Here is a 21,973-nt window from a genome sequence, read left to right on the forward strand (position 1 = left end):
TAGATCCTCTTTAGACCTGCTTTAGACCCGCTTTAGATCCTCTTTAGACCTGCTTTAGATCCTCTTTAGATCCTCTTTAGACCCGCTTTAGATCCTCTTTAGATCCGCTTTAGATCCTCTTTAGACCCGCTTTAGATCCTCTTTAGACCCGCTTTAGATCCTCTTAAGACCCGCTTTAGATCCGCTTTAGACCCGCTTTAGATCCTCTTTAGACCCGCTTTAGATCCTCTTTAGACCCGCTTTAGATCCTCGTTAGATCCTCTTTAGACCCGCTTTAGATCCTCTTTAGACCCGCTTTAGATCCTCTTTAGACCTGCTTTAGATCCTCTTTAGACCCGCTTTAGATCCTCTTTAGATCCTCTTTAGATCCTCTTTAGATCCTCTTTAGACCCGCTTTAGATCCTCTTTAGATCCTCTTTAGACCCGCTTTAGATCCTCTTTAGACCTGCTTTAGACCCGCTTTAGATCCTCTTTAGACCTGCTTTAGATCCTCTTTAGACCTGCTTTAGATCCTCTTTAGATCCTCTTTAGACCCTCTTTAGACCTGCTTTAGACCCGCTTTAGATCCTCTTTAGACCCGCTTTAGATCCTCTTTAGACCTGCTTTAGATCCTCTTTAGATATGCTTTAGATCCTCTTTAGACCTGCTTTAGATCCTCTTTAGATCCGCTTTAGATCCTCTTTAGATCCTCTTTAGACCCGCTTTAGATCCTCTTTAGACCTGCTATAGATCCTCTTTAGATACTCTTTAGACCCGCTTTAGATCCTCTTTAGATCCTCTTTAGACCCGCTTTAGATCCTCTTTAGACCTGCTTTAGACCCGCTTTAGATCCTCTTTAGACCTGCTTTAGATCCTCTTTAGATCCTCTTTAGACCCGCTTTAGATCCTCTTTAGACCTTCTTTAGATCCTCTTTAGACCTGCTTTAGATCCTCTTTAGACCTTCTTTAGATCCTCTTTAGATCCTCTTTAGACCCGCTTTAGATCCTCTTTAGATCCTCTTTAGACCTGCTTTAGATCCGCTTTAGATCCTCTTTAGATCCTCTTTAGACCAGCTTTAGATCCTCTTTAGACCTGCTTTAGATCCTCTTTAGACCTGCTTTAGATCCTCTTTAGACCTGCTTTAGATCCTCTTTAGATCCGCTTTAGATCCTCTTTAGATCCTCTTTAGACCCGCTTTAGATCCTCTTTAGACCTGCTATAGATCCTCTTTAGATCCTCTTTAGACCCGCTTTAGATCCTCTTTAGGTCCTCTTTAGACCCGCTTTAGATCCTCTTTAGACCTGCTTTAGACCCGCTTTAGATCCTCTTTAGACCTGCTTTAGATCCTCTTTAGACCTGCTTTAGATCCTCTTTAGATCCTCTTTAGACCCGCTTTAGATCCTAATTAGACCCGCTTTAGATCCTCTTTAGATCCTCTTTAGACCCGCTTTAGATCCTCTTTAGGTCCTCTTTAGACCCGCTTTAGATCCTCTTTAGACCTGCTTTAGACCCGCTTTAGATCCTCTTTAGACCTGCTTTAGATCCTCTTTAGATCCGCTTTAGATCCTCTTTAGATCCTCTTTAGACCCGCTTTAGATCCTCTTTAGACCTGCTATAGATCCTCTTTAGATCCTCTTTAGACCCGCTTTAGATCCTCTTTAGGTCCTCTTTAGACCCGCTTTAGATCCTCTTTAGACCTGCTTTAGACCCGCTTTAGATCCTCTTTAGACCTGCTTTAGATCCTCTTTAGACCTGCTTTAGATCCTCTTTAGATCCTCTTTAGACCCGCTTTAGATCCTCTTTAGATCCTCTTTAGACCTGCTTTAGATCCTCTTTAGACCCGCTTTAGATCCTCTTTAGCCCCTCTTTAGACCCGCTTTAGATCCGCTTTAGATCCTCTTTAGATCCTCTTTAGACCTGCTTTAGACCCGCTTTAGATCCTCTTTAGACCCGCTTTAGATCCTCTTTAGACCCGCTTTAGATCCTCTTTAGATCCTCTTTAGACCCGCTTTAGATCCGCTTTAGATCCTCTTTAGACCCGCTTTAGATCCTCTTAAGACCCGCTTTAGATCCGCTTTAGACCCGCTTTAGATCCTCTTTAGACCCGCTTTAGATCCTCTTTAGACCCGCTTTAGACCCGCTTTAGATCCGCTTTAGACCCGCTTTAGATCCTCTTTAGACCCGCTTTAGATCCTCTTTAGACCCGCTTTAGATCCTCTTTAGATCCTCTTTAGACCTGATTTAGATCCTCTTTAGACCTGGTTTAGATCCTCTTTAGACCCGCTTTAGATCCTCTTTAGATCCTCTTTAGATCCTCTTTAGACCCGCTTTAGATCCTCTTTAGACCCGCTTTAGATCCTCTTTAGACCTGCTTTAGATCCTCTTTAGACCCGCTTTAGATCCTCTTTAGATCCTCTTTAGATCCTCTTTAGATCCTCTTTAGACCCGCTTTAGATCCTCTTTAGATCCTCTTTAGACCCCCTTTAGATCCTCTTTAGACCTGCTTTAGACCCGCTTTAGATCCTCTTTAGACCTGCTTTAGATCCTCTTTAGACCTGCTTTAGATCCTCTTTAGATCCTCTTTAGACCCTCTTTAGACCTGCTTTAGACCCGCTTTAGATCCTCTTTAGACCCGCTTTAGATCCTCTTTAGACCTGCTTTAGATCCTCTTTAGATATGCTTTAGATCCTCTTTAGACCTGCTTTAGATCCTCTTTAGATCCGCTTTAGATCCTCTTTAGATCCTCTTTAGACCCGCTTTAGATCCTCTTTAGACCTGCTATAGATCCTCTTTAGATCCTCTTTACACCCGCTTTAGATCCTCTTTAGATCCTCTTTAGACCCGCTTTAGATCCTCTTTAGACCTGCTTTAGACCCGCTTTAGATCCTCTTTAGACCTGCTTTAGATCCTCTTTAGATCCTCTTTAGACCCGCTTTAGATCCTCTTTAGATCCGCTTTAGATCCTCTTTAGACCCGCTTTAGATCCTCTTTAGACCCGCTTTAGATCCTCTTAAGACCCGCTTTAGATCCGCTTTAGACCCGCTTTAGATCCTCTTTAGACCCGCTTTAGATCCTCTTTAGACCCGCTTTAGATCCTCGTTAGATCCTCTTTAGACCCGCTTTAGATCCTCTTTAGACCCGCTTTAGATCCTCTTTAGACCTGCTTTAGATCCTCTTTAGACCCGCTTTAGATCCTCTTTAGATCCTCTTTAGACCCGCTTTAGATCCTCTTTAGATCCTCTTTAGACCCGCTTTAGATCCTCTTTAGACCTGCTTTAGACCCGCTTTAGATCCTCTTTAGACCTGCTTTAGATCCTCTTTAGACCTGCTTTAGATCCTCTTTAGATCCTCTTTAGACCCTCTTTAGACCTGCTTTAGACCCGCTTTAGATCCTCTTTAGACCCGCTTTAGATCCTCTTTAGACCTGCTTTAGATCCTCTTTAGATATGCTTTAGATCCTCTTTAGACCTGCTTTAGATCCTCTTTAGATCCGCTTTAGATCCTCTTTAGATCCTCTTTAGACCCGCTTTAGATCCTCTTTAGACCTGCTATAGATCCTCTTTAGATCCTCTTTAGACCCGCTTTAGATCCTCTTTAGATCCTCTTTAGACCCGCTTTAGATCCTCTTTAGACCTGCTTTAGACCCGCTTTAGATCCTCTTTAGACCTGCTTTAGATCCTCTTTAGATCCTCTTTAGACCCGCTTTAGATCCTCTTTAGACCTTCTTTAGATCCTCTTTAGACCTGCTTTAGATCCTCTTTAGACCTTCTTAAGATCCTCTTTAGATCCTCTTTAGCCCGCTTTAGATCCTCTTTAGATCCTCTTTAGACCTGCTTTAGATCCGCTTTAGATCCTCTTTAGATCCTCTTTAGACCCGCTTTAGATCCTCTTTAGACCTGCTTTAGATCCTCTTTAGACCTGCTTTAGATCCTCTTTAGACCTGCTTTAGATCCTCTTTAGATCCGCTTTAGATCCTCTTTAGATCCTCTTTAGACCCGCTTTAGATCCTCTTTAGACCTGCTATAGATCCTCTTTAGATCCTCTTTAGACCCGCTTTAGATCCTCTTTAGGTCCTCTTTAGACCCGCTTTAGATCCTCTTTAGACCTGCTTTAGACCCGCTTTAGATCCTCTTTAGACCTGCTTTAGATCCTCTTTAGACCTGCTTTAGATCCTCTTTAGATCCTCTTTAAACCCGCTTTAGATCCTAATTAGACCCGCTTTAGATCCTCTTTAGATCCTCTTTAGACCTGCTTTAGACCCGCTTTAGATCCTCTTTAGACCCGCTTTAGATCCTCTTTAGACCCGCTTTAGATCCTCTTTGGATCCTCTTTAGACCCGCTTTAGATCCGCTTTAGATCCTCTTTAGACCCGCTTTAGATCCTCTTTAGACCCGCTTTAGATCCTCTTAAGACCCGCTTTAGATCCGCTTTAGACCCGCTTTAGATCCTCTTTAGACCCACTTTAGATCCTCTTTAGACCCGCTTTAGATCCTCTTTAGATATGCTTTAGATCCTCTTTAGACCTGCTTTAGATCCTCTTTAGATCCGCTTTAGATCCTCTTTAGATCCTCTTTAGACCCGCTTTAGATCCTCTTTAGACCTGCTATAGATCCTCTTTAGATCCTCTTTAGACCCGCTTTAGATCCTCTTTAGATCCTCTTTAGACCCGCTTTAGATCCTCTTTAGACCTGCTTTAGACCCGCTTTAGATCCTCTTTAGACCTGCTTTAGATCCTCTTTAGATCCTCTTTAGACCCGCTTTAGATCCTCTTTAGACCTTCTTTAGATCCTCTTTAGACCTGCTTTAGATCCTCTTTAGACCTTCTTAAGATCCTCTTTAGATCCTCTTTAGCCCGCTTTAGATCCTCTTTAGATCCTCTTTAGACCTGCTTTAGATCCGCTTTAGATCCTCTTTAGATCCTCTTTAGACCCGCTTTAGATCCTCTTTAGACCTGCTTTAGATCCTCTTTAGACCTGCTTTAGATCCTCTTTAGACCTGCTTTAGATCCTCTTTAGATCCGCTTTAGATCCTCTTTAGATCCTTTTTAGACCCGCTTTAGATCCTCTTTAGACCTGCTATAGATCCTCTTTAGATCCTCTTTAGACCCGCTTTAGATCCTCTTTAGGTCCTCTTTAGACCCGCTTTAGATCCTCTTTAGACCTGCTTTAGACCCGCTTTAGATCCTCTTTAGACCTGCTTTAGATCCTCTTTAGACCTGCTTTAGATCCTCTTTAGATCCTCTTTAAACCCGCTTTAGATCCTAATTAGACCCGCTTTAGATCCTCTTTAGATCCTCTTTAGACCTGCTTTAGACCCGCTTTAGATCCTCTTTAGACCCGCTTTAGATCCTCTTTAGACCCGCTTTAGATCCTCTTTGGATCCTCTTTAGACCCGCTTTAGATCCGCTTTAGATCCTCTTTAGACCCGCTTTAGATCCTCTTTAGACCCGCTTTAGATCCTCTTAAGACCCGCTTTAGATCCGCTTTAGACCCGCTTTAGATCCTCTTTAGACCCACTTTAGATCCTCTTTAGACCCGCTTTAGATCCTCTTTAGACCCGCTTTAGACCCGCTTTAGATCCGCTTTAGACCCGCTTTAGATCCTCTTTAGACCCGCTTTAGATCCTCTTTAGACCCGCTTTAGATCCTCTTTAGATCCTCTTTAGACCTGATTTAGATCCTCTTTAGACCTGCTTAAGATCCTCTTTAGACCCGCTTTAGATCCTCTTTAGATCCTCTTTAGATCCTCTTTAGATCCTCTTTAGACCCGCTTTAGATCCTCTTTAGACCCGCTTTAGATCCTCTTTAGACCTGCTTTAGATCCTCTTTAGACCCGCTTTAGATCCTCTTTAGATCCTCTTTAGATCCTCTTTAGATCCTCTTTAGACCCGCTTTAGATCCTCTTTAGATCCTCTTTAGACCCGCTTTAGATCCTCTTTAGACCTGCTTTAGACCCGCTTTAGATCCTCTTTAGACCTGCTTTAGATCCTCTTTAGACCTGCTTTAGATCCTCTTTAGATCCTCTTTAGACCCTCTTTAGACCCGCTTTAGATCCTCTTTAGACCCACTTTAGATCCTCTTTAGATCCTCTTTAGACCCTCTTTAGACCTGCTTTAGACCCGCTTTAGATCCTCTTTAGACCTGCTTTAGATCCTCTTTAGATCCTCTTTAGATCCTCTTTAGACCCGCTTTAGATCCTCTTTAGACCTGCTTTAGATCCTCTTTAGATCCTCTTTAGACCCGCTTTAGATCCTCTTTAGACCTGCTTTAGATCCTCTTTAGACCTGCTTTAGATCCTCTTTAGATCCTCTTTAGACCTGCTTTAGATCCTCTTTAGACCTGCTTTAGATCCGCTTTAGATCCTCTTTAGATCCTCTTTAGACCCGCTTTAGATCCTCTTTAGACCTGCTTTAGACCCGCTTTAGATCCTCTTTAGACCTGCTTTAGATCCTCTTTAGATCCTCTTTAGACCTGCTTTAGATCCTCTTTAGATTCTCTTTAGACCCGCTTTAGATCCTCTTTAGACCCGCTTTAGATCCTCTTTAGACCTTCTTTAGATCCTCTTTAGACCTGCTTTAGATCCTCTTTAGACCTTCTTTAGATCCTCTTTAGACCTGCTTTAGATCCTCTTTAGACCCGCTTTAGATCCTCTTTAGATCCTCTTTAGACCCACTTTAGATCCTCTTTAGACCTGCTATAGATCCTCTTTAGATCCTCTTTAGACCCGCTTTAGATCCGCTTTAGATCCTCTTTAGACCTGCTTTAGATCCTCTTTAGACCTGCTTTAGATCCTCTTTAGACCCGCTTTAGATCCTCTTTAGACCCGCTTTAGATCCTCTTTAGACCTTCTTTAGATCCTCTTTAGACCTGCTTTAGATCCTCTTTAGACCTTCTTTAGATCCTCTTTAGACCTGCTTTAGATCCTCTTTAGATCCTCTTTAGACCCGCTTTAGATCCTCTTTAGACCTGCTTTAGATCCTCTTTAGATCCTCTTTAGACCCGCTTTAGATCCTCTTTAGATCCTCTTTAGATCCTCTTTAGATCCGCTTTAGATCCTCTTTAGACCTGCTTTAGATCCTCTTTAGACCTGCTTTAGATCCGCTTTAGATCCTCTTTAGATCCTCTTTAGACCTGCTTTAGATCCTCTTTAGATCCTCTTTAGACCCGCTTTAGATCCTCTTTAGACCTGCTTTAGATCCTCTTTAGATTCTCTTTAGACCCGCTTTAGACCCGCTTTAGATCCTCTTTAGACCTTCTTTAGATCCTCTTTAGACCTGCTTTAGATCCTCTTTGACCTTCTTTAGATCCTCTTTAGACCTGCTTTAGATCCTCTTTAGACCCGCTTTAGATCCTCTTTAGATCCTCTTTAGACCCGCTTTAGATCCTCTTTAGACCTGCTATAGATCCTCTTTAGATCCTCTTTAGACCCGCTTTAGATCCTCTTTAGATCCTCTTTAGACCCGCTTTAGATCCTCTTTAGACCTGCTTTAGACCCGCTTTAGATCCTCTTTAGACCTGCTTTAGATCCTCTTTAGACCTGCTTTAGATCCTCTTTAGACCCGCTTTAGATCCTCTTTAGACCCGCTTTAGATCCTCTTTAGACCTTCTTTAGATCCTCTTTAGACCTGCTTTAGATCCTCTTTAGACCTTCTTTAGATCCTCTTTAGACCTGCTTTAGATCCTCTTTAGATCCTCTTTAGACCTGCTTTAGATCCTCTTTAGACCTGCTTTAGATCCTCTTTAGATCCTCTTTAGACCCGCTTTAGATCCTCTTTAGATCCTCTTTAGACCTGCTTTAGATCCTCTTTAGATCCGCTTTAGATCCTCTTTAGATCCTCTTTAGACCTGCTTTAGATCCTCTTTAGACCTGCTTTAGATCCGCTTTAGATCCTCTTTAGACCTGCTTTAGATCCTCTTTAGACCTGCTTTAGATCCTCTTTAGACCTGCTTTAGATCCTCTTTAGATCCGCTTTAGATCCTCTTTAGACCTGCTTTAGATCCTCTTTAGACCTGCTATAGATCCTCTTTAGATCCTCTTCAGACCCGCTTTAGATCCTCTTTAGATCCTCTTTAGACCCGCTTTAGATCCTCTTTAGACCTGCTTTAGACCCGCTTTAGATCCTCTTTAGACCTGCTTTAGATCCTCTTTAGACCTGCTTTAGATCCTCTTTAGATCCTCTTTAGACCCGCTTTAGATCCTCTTTAGACCCGCTTTAGATCCTCTTTAGACCTTCTTTAGATCCTCTTTAGACCTGCTTTAGATCCTCTTTAGACCTTCTTTAGACCTGCTTTAGATCCTCTTTAGATCCTCTTTAGACCCGCTTTAGATCCTCTTTAGACCTGCTTTAGATCCTCTTTAGATCCTCTTTAGACCTGCTTTAGATCCTCTTTAGACCTGCTTTAGATGCTCTTTAGACCTGCTTTAGATCCTCTTTAGATCCTCTTTAGACCTGCTTTAGATCCTCTTTAGACCTGCTTTAGATCCGCTTTAGATCCTCTTTAGATCCTCTTTAGACCCGCTTTAGATCCTCTTTAGACCTGCTTTAGACCCGCTTTAGATCCTCTTTAGACCTGCTTTAGATCCTCTTTAGATCCTCTTTAGACCTGCTTTAGATCCTCTTTAGATTCTCTTTAGACCCGCTTTAGATCCTCTTTAGACCCGCTTTAGATCCTCTTTAGACCTTCTTTAGATCCTCTTTAGACCTGCTTTAGATCCTCTTTAGACGTTCTTTAGATCCTCTTTAGACCTGCTTTAGATCCTCTTTAGACCCGCTTTAGATCCTCTTTAGATCCTCTTTAGATCCTCTTTAGACCTGCTATAGATCCTCTTTAGATCCTCTTTAGATCCTCTTTAGATCCTCTTTAGACCCGCTTTAGATCCTCTTTAGACCTGCTTTAGACCCGCTTTAGATCCTCTTTAGACCTTCTTTAGATCCTCTTTAGACCTGCTTTAGATCCTCTTTAGACCCGCTTTAGATCCTCTTTAGATCCTCTTTAGACCCGCTTTAGATCCTCTTTAGACCTGCTATAGATCCTCTTTAGATCCTCTTTAGACCCGCTTTAGATCCTCTTTAGACCTGCTTTAGACCCGCTTTAGATCCTCTTTAGACCTGCTTTAGATCCTCTTTAGACCTGCTTTAGATCCTCTTTAGACCCGCTTTAGATCCTCTTTAGACCTGCTTTAGATCCTCTTTAGATCCTCTTTAGACCCGCTTTAGATCCTCTTTAGACCTGCTTTAGATCCTCTTTAGATCCTCTTTAGACCTGCTTTAGATCCTCTTTAGACCTGCTTTAGATCCGCTTTAGATCCTCTTTAGATCCTCTTTAGACCCGCTTTAGATCTTCTTTAGACCTGCTTTAGACCCGCTTTAGATCCTCTTTATACCTGCTTTAGATCCTCTTTAGATTCTCTTTAGACCCGCTTTAGATCCTCTTTAGACCCGCTTTAGATCCTCTTTAGACCTTCTTTAGATCCTCTTTAGACCTGCTTTAGATCCTCTTTAGACGTTCTTTAGATCCTCTTTAGACCTGCTTTAGATCCTCTTTAGACCCGCTTTAGATCCTCTTTAGACCCGCTTTAGATCCTCTTTAGACCTGCTATAGATCCTTTTTAGATCCTCTTTAGACCCGCTTTAGATCCTCTTTAGATCCTCTTTAGACCCGCTTTAGATCCTCTTTAGACCTGCTTTAGACCCGCTTTAGATCCTCTTTAGACCCGCTTTAGATCCTCTTTAGACCTGCTTTAGATCCTCTTTAGATCCTCTTTAGACCTGCTTTAGATCCTCTTTAGACCTGCTTTAGATCCGCTTTAGATCCTCTTTAGACCCGCTTTAGATCCTCTTTAGACCTGCTTTAGATCCTCTTTAGATTCTCTTTAGACCCGCTTTAGACCCGCTTTAGATCCTCTTTAGACCTTCTTTAGATCCTCTTTAGACCTGCTTTAGATCCTCTTTGACCTTCTTTAGATCCTCTTTAGACCTGCATTAGATCCTCTTTAGACCCGCTTTAGATCCTCTTTAGATCCTCTTTAGACCCGCTTTAGACCCGCTTTAGATCCTCTTTAGACCTGCTTTAGATCCTCTTTAGACCTGCTTTAGATCCTCTTTAGACCCGTTTAGATCCTCTTTAGACCTTCTTTAGATCCTCTTTAGACCTGCTTTAGATCCTCTTTAGACCTGCTTTAGATCCTCTTTGACCTTCTTTAGATCCTCTTTAGACCTGCTTTAGATCCTCTTTAGACCCGCTTTAGATCCTCTTTAGATCCTCTTTAGACCTGCTTTAGACCCGCTTTAGATCCTCTTTAGACCCGCTTTAGATCCTCTTTAGACCTGCTTTAGATCCTCTTTAGACCCGCTTTAGATCCTCTTTAGACCTGCTTTAGATCCTCTTTAGACCTGCTTTAGATCCTCTTTCGACCCGTTTAGATCCTCTTTAGACCCGCTTTAGATCCTCTTTAGACCTTCTTTAGATCCTCTTTAGACCTGCTTTAGATCCTCTTTAGACCTTCTTTAGATCCTCTTTAGACCTGCTTTAGATCCTCTTTAGACCCGCTTTAGATCCTCTTTAGACCCGCTTTAGATACTCTTTAGACCTTCTTTAGATCCTCTTTAGACCTGCTTTAGATCCTCTTTAGACCTTCTTTAGATCCTCTTTAGACCTGCTTTAGATCCTCTTTAGACCTTCTTTAGATCCTCTTTAGACCTGCTTTAGATCCTCTTTAGATCCTCTTTAGACCTGCTTTAGATCCTCTTTAGACCTTCTTTAGATCCTCTTTAGACCTGCTTTAGATCCTCTTTAGACCTTCTTTAGATCCTCTTTAGACCTGCTTTAGATCCTCTTTAGATCCTCTTTAGACCCGCTTTAGACCTGCTTTAGATCCTCTTTAGACCTGCTTTAGATCCTCTCTAGATCCTCTTTAGACCTGCTTTAGATCATCTTTAGACCCGCTTTAGATCCTCTTTAGACCTGCTTTAGATCCTCTTTAGATCCTCTTTAGACCTGCTTTAGATCCTCTTTAGACCCGCTTTAGACCTGCTTTAGATCCTCTTTAGATCCTCTTTAGATCCTCTTTAGACCTGCTTTAGATCCTCTTTAGACCCGCTTTAGATCCTCTTTAGACCTGCTTTAGATCCTCTTTAGATCCTCTTTAGACCTTCTTTAGATCCTCTTTAGACCTGCTTTAGATCCTCTTTGACCTTCTTTAGATCCTCTTTAGACCTGCTTTAGATCCTCTTTAGACCCGCTTTAGATCCTCTTTAGATCCTCTTTAGACCCGCTTTAGACCCGCTTTAGATCCTCTTTAGACCTGCTTTAGATCCTCTTTAGACCTGCCTTAGATCCTCTTTAGACCCGTTTAGATCCTCTTTAGATCCTCTTTAGACCTTCTTTAGATCCTCTTTAGACCTGCTTTAGATCCTCTTTAGACCTGCTTTAGATCCTCTTTAACCTTCTTTAGATCCTCTTTAGACCTGCTTTAGATCCTCTTTAGACCCGCTTTAGATCCGCTTTAGATCCTCTTTAGACCCGCTTTAGACCCGCTTTAGATCCTCTTTAGACCCGCTTTAGATCCTCTTTAGACCTGCTTTAGATCCTCTTTAGACCCGCTTTAGATCCTCTTTAGACCTGCTTTAGATCCTCTTTAGATCCTCTTTAGACCCGTTTAGATCCTCTTTAGACCCGCTTTAGATCCTCTTTAGACCTTCTTTAGATCCTCTTTAGACCTGCTTTAGATCCTCTTTAGACCTTCTTTAGATCCTCTTTAGACCTGCTTTAGATCCTCTTTAGACCCGCTTTAGATCCTCTTTAGACCCGCTTTAGATACTCTTTAGACCTTCTTTAGATACTCTTTAGACCTGCTTTAGATCCTCTTTAGACCTTCTTTAGATCCTCTTTAGACCTGCTTTAGATCCTCTTTAGACCTTCTTTAGATCCTCTTTAGACCTGCTTTAGATCCTCTTTAGATCCTCTTTAGACCTGCTTTAGATCCTCTTTAGACCTTCTTTAGATCCTCTTTAGACCTGCTTTAGATCCTCTTTAGACCTTCTTTAGATCCTCTTTAGACCTGCTTTAGATCCTCTTTAGATCCTCTTTAGACCCGCTTTAGACCTGCTTTAGATCCTCTTTAGACCCGCTTTAGATCCTCTTTAGATCCTCTTTAGACCCGCTTTAGATCCTCTTTAGACCTGCTATAGATCCTCTTTAGATCCTCTTTAGACCCGCTTTAGATCCTCTTTAGATCCTCTTTAGACCCGCTTTAGATCCTCTTTAGACCTGCTTTAGACCCGCTTTAGATCCTCTTTAGACCTGCTTTAGATCCTCTTTAGACCTGCTTTAGATCCTCTTTAGACCCGCTTTAGATCCTCTTTAGACCCGCTTTAGATCCTCTTTAGACCTTCTTTAGATCCTCTTTAGACCTGCTTTAGATCCTCTTTAGACCTTCTTTAGATCCTCTTTAGACCTGCTTTAGATCCTCTTTAGATCCTCTTTAGACCCGCTTTAGATCCTCTTTAGACCTGCTTTAGATCCTCTTTAGATCCTCTTTAGACCCGCTTTAGATCCTCTTTAGATCCTCTTTAGACCTGCTTTAGATCCTCTTTAGATCCGCTTTAGATCCTCTTTAGATCCTCTTTAGACCTGCTTTAGATCCTCTTTAGACCTGCTTTAGATCCGCTTTAGATCCTCTTTAGACCTGCTTTAGATCCTCTTTAGACCTGCTTTAGATCCTCTTTAGACCTGCTTTAGATCCTCTTTAGACCTGCTATAGATCCTCTTTAGATCCTCTTCAGACCCGCTTTAGATCCTCTTTAGATCCTCTTTAGACCCGCTTTAGATCCTCTTTAGACCTGCTTTAGACCCGCTTTAGATCCTCTTTAGACCTGCTTTAGATCCTCTTTAGACCTGCTTTAGATCCTCTTTAGATCCTCTTTAGACCCGCTTTAGATCCTCTTTAGACCCGCTTTAGATCCTCTTTAGACCTTCTTTAGATCCTCTTTAGACCTGCTTTAGATCCTCTTTAGACCTTCTTTAGACCTGCTTTAGATCCTCTTTAGATCCTCTTTAGACCCGCTTTAGATCCTCTTTAGACCTGCTTTAGATCCTCTTTAGATCCTCTTTAGACCCGCTTTAGATCCTCTTTAGACCTGCTTTAGATGCTCTTTAGACCTGCTTTAGATCCTCTTTAGATCCTCTTTAGACCTGCTTTAGATCCTCTTTAGACCTGCTTTAGATCCGCTTTAGATCCTCTTTAGATCCTCTTTAGACCCGCTTTAGATCCTCTTTAGACCTGCTTTAGACCCGCTTTAGATCCTCTTTAGACCTGCTTTAGATCCTCTTTAGATCCTCTTTAGACCTGCTTTAGATCCTCTTTAGATTCTCTTTAGACCCGCTTTAGATCCTCTTTAGACCCGCTTTAGATCCTCTTTAGACCTTCTTTAGATCCTCTTTAGACCTGCTTTAGATCCTCTTTAGACGTTCTTTAGATCCTCTTTAGACCTGCTTTAGATCCTCTTTAGACCCGCTTTAGATCCTCTTTAGATCCTCTTTAGATCCTCTTTAGACCTGCTATAGATCCTCTTTAGATCCTCTTTAGATCCTCTTTAGATCCTCTTTAGACCCGCTTTAGATCCTCTTTAGACCTGCTTTAGACCCGCTTTAGATCCTCTTTAGACCTTCTTTAGATCCTCTTTAGACCTGCTTTAGATCCTCTTTAGACCCGCTTTAGATCCTCTTTAGATCCTCTTTAGACCCGCTTTAGATCCTCTTTAGACCTGCTTTAGATCCTCTTTAGACCTGCTTTAGATCCTCTTTAGACCCGCTTTAGATCCTCTTTAGACCTGCTTTAGATCCTCTTTAGATCCTCTTTAGACCCGCTTTAGATCCTCTTTAGACCTGCTATAGATCCTCTTTAGATCCTCTTTAGACCCGCTTTAGATCCTCTTTAGACCTGCTTTAGACCCGCTTTAGATCCTCTTTAGACCTGCTTTAGATCCTCTTTAGACCTGCTTTAGATCCTCTTTAGACCCGCTTTAGATCCTCTTTAGACCTGCTTTAGATCCTCTTTAGATCCTCTTTAGACCCGCTTTAGATCCTCTTTAGACCTGCTTTAGATCCTCTTTAGATCCTCTTTAGACCTGCTTTAGATCCTCTTTAGACCTGCTTTAGATCCGCTTTAGATCCTCTTTAGATCCTCTTTAGACCCGCTTTAGATCCTCTTTAGACCTGCTTTAGACCCGCTTTAGATCCTCTTTATACCTGCTTTAGATCCTCTTTAGATTCTCTTTAGACCCGCTTTAGATCCTCTTTAGACCCGCTTTAGATCCTCTTTAGACCTTCTTTAGATCCTCTTTAGACCTGCTTTAGATCCTCTTTAGACGTTCTTTAGATCCTCTTTAGACCTGCTTTAGATCCTCTTTAGACCCGCTTTAGATCCTCTTTAGACCCGCTTTAGATCCTCTTTAGACCTGCTATAGATCCTTTTTAGATCCTCTTTAGACCCGCTTTAGATCCTCTTTAGATCCTCTTTAGACCCGCTTTAGATCCTCTTTAGACCTGCTTTAGACCCGCTTTAGATCCTCTTTAGACCCGCTTTAGATCCTCTTTAGACCTGCTTTAGATCCTCTTTAGATCCTCTTTAGACCTGCTTTAGATCCTCTTTAGACCTGCTTTAGATCCGCTTTAGATCCTCTTTAGACCCGCTTTAGATCCTCTTTAGACCTGCTTTAGATCCTCTTTAGATTCTCTTTAGACCCGCTTTAGACCCGCTTTAGATCCTCTTTAGACCTTCTTTAGATCCTCTTTAGACCTGCTTTAGATCCTCTTTGACCTTCTTTAGATCCTCTTTAGACCCGCTTTAGATCCTCTTTAGATCCTCTTTAGACCCGCTTTAGACCCGCTTTAGATCCTCTTTAGACCTGCTTTAGATCCTCTTTAGACCTGCTTTAGATCCTCTTTAGACCCGTTTAGATCCTCTTTAGACCTTCTTTAGATCCTCTTTAGACCTGCTTTAGATCCTCTTTAGACCTGCTTTAGATCCTCTTTGACCTTCTTTAGATCCTCTTTAGACCTGCTTTAGATCCTCTTTAGACCCGCTTTAGATCCTCTTTAGATCCTCTTTAGACCCGCTTTAGACCCGCTTTAGATCCTCTTTAGACCCGCTTTAGATCCTCTTTAGACCTGCTTTAGATCCTCTTTAGACCCGCTTTAGATCCTCTTTAGACCTGCTTTAGATCCTCTTTAGACCTGCTTTAGATCCTCTTTCGACCCGTTTAGATCCTCTTTAGACCCGCTTTAGATCCTCTTTAGACCTTCTTTAGATCCTCTTTAGACCTGCTTTAGATCCTCTTTAGACCTTCTTTAGATCCTCTTTAGACCTGCTTTAGATCCTCTTTAGACCCGCTTTAGATCCTCTTTAGACCCGCTTTAGATACTCTTTAGACCTTCTTTAGATCCTCTTTAGACCTGCTTTAGATCCTCTTTAGACCTTCTTTAGATCCTCTTTAGACCTGCTTTAGATCCTCTTTAGACCTTCTTTAGATCCTCTTTAGACCTGCTTTAGATCCTCTTTAGATCCTCTTTAGACCTGCTTTAGATCCTCTTTAGACCTTCTTTAGATCCTCTTTAGACCTGCTTTAGATCCTCTTTAGACCTTCTTTAGATCCTCTTTAGACCTGCTTTAGATCCTCTTTAGATCCTCTTTAGACCCGCTTTAGACCTGCTTTAGATCCTCTTTAGACCTGCTTTAGATCCTCTCTAGATCCTCTTTAGACCTGCTTTAGATCCTCTTTAGACCCGCTTTAGATCCTCTTTAGACCTGCTTTAGATCCTCTTTAGATCCTCTTTAGACCTGCTTTAGATCCTCTTTAGACCCGCTTTAGACCTGCTTTAGATCCTCTTTAGATCCTCTTTAGATCCTCTTTAGACCTGCTTTAGATCCTCTTTAGACCCGCTTTAGATCCTCTTTAGACCTGCTTTAGATCCTCTTTAGATCCTCTTTAGACCTTCTTTAGATCCTCTTTAGACCTGCTTTAGATCCTCTTTGACCTTCTTTAGATCCTCTTTGACCTTCTTTAGATCCTCTTTAGACCTGCTTTAGATCCTCTTTAGATCCTCTTTAGATCCTCTTTAGACCCGCTTTAGACCCGCTTTAGATCCTCTTTAGACCTGCTTTAGATCCTCTTTAGACCTGCCTTAGATCCTCTTTAGACCCGTTTAGATCCTCTTTAGATCCTCTTTAGACCTTCTTTAGATCCTCTTTAGACCTGCTTTAGATCCTCTTTAGACCTGCTTTAGATCCTCTTTAACCTTCTTTAGATCCTCTTTAGACCTGCTTTAGATCCTCTTTAGACCCGCTTTAGATCCTCTTTAGATCCTCTTTAGACCCGCTTTAGACCCGCTTTAGATCCTCTTTAGACCCGCTTTAGATCCTCTTTAGACCTGCTTTAGATCCTCTTTAGACCCGCTTTAGATCCTCTTTAGACCTGCTTTAGATCCTCTTTAGATCCTCTTTAGACCCGTTTAGATCCTCTTTAGACCCGCTTTAGATCCTCTTTAGACCTTCTTTAGATCCTCTTTAGACCTGCTTTAGATCCTCTTTAGACCTTCTTTAGATCCTCTTTAGACCTGCTTTAGATCCTCTTTAGACCCGCTTTAGATCCTCTTTAGACCCGCTTTAGATACTCTTTAGACCTTCTTTAGATCCTCTTTAGACCTGCTTTAGATCCTCTTTAGACCTTCTTTAGATCCTCTTTAGACCTGCTTTAGATCCTCTTTAGACCTTCTTTAGATCCTCTTTAGACCTGCTTTAGATCCTCTTTAGATCCTCTTTAGACCTGCTTTAGATCCTCTTTAGACCTTCTTTAGATCCTCTTTAGACCTGCTTTAGATCCTCTTTAGACCTTCTTTAGATCCTCTTTAGACCTGCTTTAGATCCTCTTTAGATCCTCTTTAGACCCGCTTTAGACCTGCTTTAGATCCTCTTTAGACCCGCTTTAGATCCTCTTTAGATCCTCTTTAGACCCGCTTTAGATCCTCTTTAGACCTGCTATAGATCCTCTTTAGATCCTCTTTAGACCCGCTTTAGATCCTCTTTAGATCCTCTTTAGACCCGCTTTAGATCCTCTTTAGACCTGCTTTAGACCCGCTTTAGATCCTCTTTAGACCTGCTTTAGATCCTCTTTAGACCTGCTTTAGATCCTCTTTAGACCCGCTTTAGATCCTCTTTAGACCCGCTTTAGATCCTCTTTAGACCTTCTTTAGATCCTCTTTAGACCTGCTTTAGATCCTCTTTAGACCTTCTTTAGATCCTCTTTAGACCTGCTTTAGATCCTCTTTAGATCCTCTTTAGACCAGCTTTAGATCCTCTTTAGACCTGCTTTAGATCCTCTTTAGATCCTCTTTAGACCCGCTTTAGATCCTCTTTAGATCCTCTTTAGACCTGCTTTAGATCCTCTTTAGATCCGCTTTAGATCCTCTTTAGATCCTCTTTAGACCTGCTTTAGATCCTCTTTAGACCTGCTTTAGATCCGCTTTAGATCCTCTTTAGACCTGCTTTAGATCCTCTTTAGACCTGCTTTAGATCCTCTTTAGACCTGCTTTAGATCCTCTTTAGATCCGCTTTAGATCCTCTTTAGACCTGCTTTAGATCCTCTTTAGACCTGCTATAGATCCTCTTTAGATCCTCTTCAGACCCGCTTTAGATCCTCTTTAGATCCTCTTTAGACCCGCTTTAGATCCTCTTTAGACCTGCTTTAGACCCGCTTTAGATCCTCTTTAGACCTGCTTTAGATCTTCTTTAGACCTGCTTTAGATCCTCTTTAGATCCTCTTTAGACCCGCTTTAGATCCTCTTTAGACCCGCTTTAGATCCTCTTTAGACCTTCTTTAGATCCTCTTTAGACCTGCTTTAGATCCTCTTTAGACCTGCTTTAGATCCTCTTTAGATCCTCTTTAGACCCGCTTTAGATCCTCTTTAGACCTGCTTTAGATCCTCTTTAGATCCTCTTTAGACCCGCTTTAGATCCTCTTTAGACCTGCTTTAGATGCTCTTTAGACCTGCTTTAGATCCTCTTTAGATCCTCTTTAGACCTGCTTTAGATCCTCTTTAGACCTGCTTTAGATCCGCTTTAGATCCTCTTTAGATCCTCTTTAGACCCGCTTTAGATCCTCTTTAGACCTGCTTTAGACCCGCTTTAGATCCTCTTTAGACCTGCTTTAGATCCTCTTTAGATCCTCTTTAGACCTGCTTTAGATCCTCTTTAGATTCTCTTTAGACCCGCTTTAGATCCTCTTTAGACCCGCTTTAGATCCTCTTTAGACCTTCTTTAGATCCTCTTTAGACCTGCTTTAGATCCTCTTTAGACGTTCTTTAGATCCTCTTTAGACCTGCTTTAGATCCTCTTTAGACCCGCTTTAGATCCTCTTTAGATCCTCTTTAGATCCTCTTTAGACCTGCTATAGATCCTCTTTAGATCCTCTTTAGATCCTCTTTAGATCCTCTTTAGACCCGCTTTAGATCCTCTTTAGACCTGCTTTAGACCCGCTTTAGATCCTCTTTAGACCTTCTTTAGATCCTCTTTAGACCTGCTTTAGATCCTCTTTAGACCCGCTTTAGATCCTCTTTAGATCCTCTTTAGACCCGCTTTAGATCCTCTTTAGACCTGCTATAGATCCTCTTTAGATCCTCTTTAGACCCGCTTTAGATCCTCTTTAGACCTGCTTTAGACCCGCTTTAGATCCTCTTTAGACCTGCTTTAGATCCTCTTTAGACCTGCTTTAGATCCTCTTTAGACCCGCTTTAGATCCTCTTTAGACCTGCTTTAGATCCTCTTTAGATCCTCTTTAGACCCGCTTTAGATCCTCTTTAGACCTGCTTTAGATCCTCTTTAGATCCTCTTTAGACCTGCTTTAGATCCTCTTTAGACCTGCTTTAGATCCGCTTTAGATCCTCTTTAGATCCTCTTTAGACCCGCTTTAGATCCTCTTTAGACCTGCTTTAGACCCGCTTTAGATCCTCTTTATACCTGCTTTAGATCCTCTTTAGATTCTCTTTAGACCCGCTTTAGATCCTCTTTAGACCCGCTTTAGATCCTCTTTAGACCTTCTTTAGATCCTCTTTAGACCTGCTATAGATCCTTTTTAGATCCTCTTTAGACCCGCTTTAGATCCTCTTTAGATCCTCTTTAGACCTGCTTTAGATCCTCTTTAGACGTTCTTTAGATCCTCTTTAGACCTGCTTTAGATCCTCTTTAGACCCGCTTTAGATCCTCTTTAGACCCGCTTTAGATCCTCTTTAGACCTGCTATAGATCCTTTTTAGATCCTCTTTAGACCCGCTTTAGATCCTCTTTAGATCCTCTTTAGACCCGCTTTAGATCCTCTTTAGACCTGCTTTAGACCCGCTTTAGATCCTCTTTAGACCCGCTTTAGATCCTCTTTAGACCTGCTTTAGATCCTCTTTAGATCCTCTTTAGACCTGCTTTAGATCCTCTTTAGACCTGCTTTAGATCCGCTTTAGATCCTCTTTAGACCCGCTTTAGATCCTCTTTAGACCTGCTTTAGATCCTCTTTAGACCCGCTTTAGACCCGCTTTAGATCCTCTTTAGACCTTCTTTAGATCCTCTTTAGACCTGCTTTAGATCCTCTTTGACCTTCTTTAGATCCTCTTTAGACCTGCTTTAGATCCTCTTTAGACCCGCTTTAGATCCTCTTTAGATCCTCTTTAGACCCGCTTTAGACCCGCTTTAGATCCTCTTTAGACCTGCTTTAGATCCTCTTTAGACCTGCTTTAGATCCTCTTTAGACCCGTTTAGATCCTCTTTAGATCCTCTTTAGACCTTCTTTAGATCCTCTTTAGACCTGCTTTAGATCCTCTTTAGACCTGCTTTAGATCCTCTTTGACCTTCTTTAGATCCTCTTTAGACCTGCTTTAGATCCTCTTTAGACCCGCTTTAGATCCTCTTTAGATCCTCTTTAGACCCGCTTTAGACCCGCTTTAGATCCTCTTTAGACCCGCTTTAGATCCTCTTTAGACCTGCTTTAGATCCTCTTTAGACCCGCTTTAGATCCTCTTTAGACCTGCTTTAGATCCTCTTTAGACCTGCTTTAGATCCTCTTTCGACCCGTTTAGATCCTCTTTAGACCCGCTTTAGATCCTCTTTAGACCTTCTTTAGATCCTCTTTAGACCTGCTTTAGATCCTCTTTAGACCTTCTTTAGATCCTCTTTAGACCTGCTTTAGATCCTCTTTAGACCCGCTTTAGATCCTCTTTAGACCCGCTTTAGATACTCTTTAGACCTTCTTTAGATCCTCTTTAGACCTGCTTTAGATCCTCTTTAGACCTTCTTTAGATCCTCTTTAGACCTGCTTTAGATCCTCTTTAGACCTTCTTTAGATCCTCTTTAGACCTGCTTTAGATCCTCTTTAGATCCTCTTTAGACCTGCTTTAGATCCTCTTTAGACCTTCTTTAGATCCTCTTTAGACCTGCTTTAGATCCTCTTTAGACCTTCTTTAGATCCTCTTTAGACCTGCTTTAGATCCTCTTTAGATCCTCTTTAGACCCGCTTTAGACCTGCTTTAGATCCTCTTTAGACCTGCTTTAGATCCTCTCTAGATCCTCTTTAGACCTGCTTTAGATCCTCTTTAGACCCGCTTTAGATCCTCTTTAGACCTGCTTTAGATCCTCTTTAGATCCTCTTTAGACCTGCTTTAGATCCTCTTTAGACCCGCTTTAGACCTGCTTTAGATCCTCTTTAGATCCTCTTTAGATCCTCTTTAGACCTGCTTTAGATCCTCTTTAGACCCGCTTTAGATCCTCTTTAGACCTGCTTTAGATCCTCTTTAGATCCTCTTTAGACCTTCTTTAGATCCTCTTTAGACCTGCTTTAGATCCTCTTTGACCTTCTTTAGATCCTCTTTAGACCTGCTTTAGATCCTCTTTAGACCCGCTTTAGATCCTCTTTAGATCCTCTTTAGACCCGCTTTAGATCCTCTTTAGACCTGCTTTAGATCCTCTTTAGACCTGCCTTAGATCCTCTTTAGACCCGTTTAGATCCTCTTTAGATCCTCTTTAGACCTTCTTTAGATCCTCTTTAGACCTGCTTTAGATCCTCTTTAGACCTGCTTTAGATCCTCTTTGACCTTCTTTAGATCCTCTTTAGACCTGCTTTAGATCCTCTTTAGACCCGCTTTAGATCCTCTTTAGATCCTCTTTAGACCCGCTTTAGACCCGCTTTAGATCCTCTTTAGACCCGCTTTAGATCCTCTTTAGACCTGCTTTAGATCCTCTTTAGACCCGCTTTAGATCCTCTTTAGACCTGCTTTAGATCCTCTTTAGATCCTCTTTAGACCCGTTTAGATCCTCTTTAGACCCGCTTTAGATCCTCTTTAGACCTTCTTTAGATCCTCTTTAGACCTGCTTTAGATCCTCTTTAGACCTTCTTTAGATCCTCTTTAGACCTGCTTTAGATCCTCTTTAGACCCGCTTTAGATCCTCTTTAGACCCGCTTTAGATACTCTTTAGACCTTCTTTAGATCCTCTTTAGACCTGCTTTAGATCCTCTTTAGACCTTCTTTAGATCCTCTTTAGACCTGCTTTAGATCCTCTTTAGACCTTCTTTAGATCCTCTTTAGACCTGCTTTAGATCCTCTTTAGATCCTCTTTAGACCTGCTTTAGATCCTCTTTAGACCTTCTTTAGATCCTCTTTAGACCTGCTTTAGATCCTCTTTAGACCTTCTTTAGATCCTCTTTAGACCTTCTTTAGATCCTCTTTAGACCTTCTTTAGATCCTCTTTAGACCTGCTTTAGATCCTCTTTAGACCCGCTTTAGATCCTCTTTAGACCCGCTTTAGATACTCTTTAGACCTTCTTTAGATCCTCTTTAGACCTGCTTTAGATCCTCTTTAGACCTTCTTTAGATCCTCTTTAGACCTGCTTTAGATCCTCTTTAGACCTTCTTTAGACCTGCTTTAGATCCTCTTTAGATCCTCTTTAGACCTGCTTT

This window comes from Eucyclogobius newberryi, unplaced genomic scaffold (assembly GCF_026437365.1).
Source record: "Eucyclogobius newberryi isolate DKJ021-1_F unplaced genomic scaffold, fEucNew1.0.hap1 SCAF_152, whole genome shotgun sequence".
NCBI classification, from domain to species: domain Eukaryota; kingdom Metazoa; phylum Chordata; class Actinopteri; order Gobiiformes; family Gobiidae; genus Eucyclogobius; species Eucyclogobius newberryi.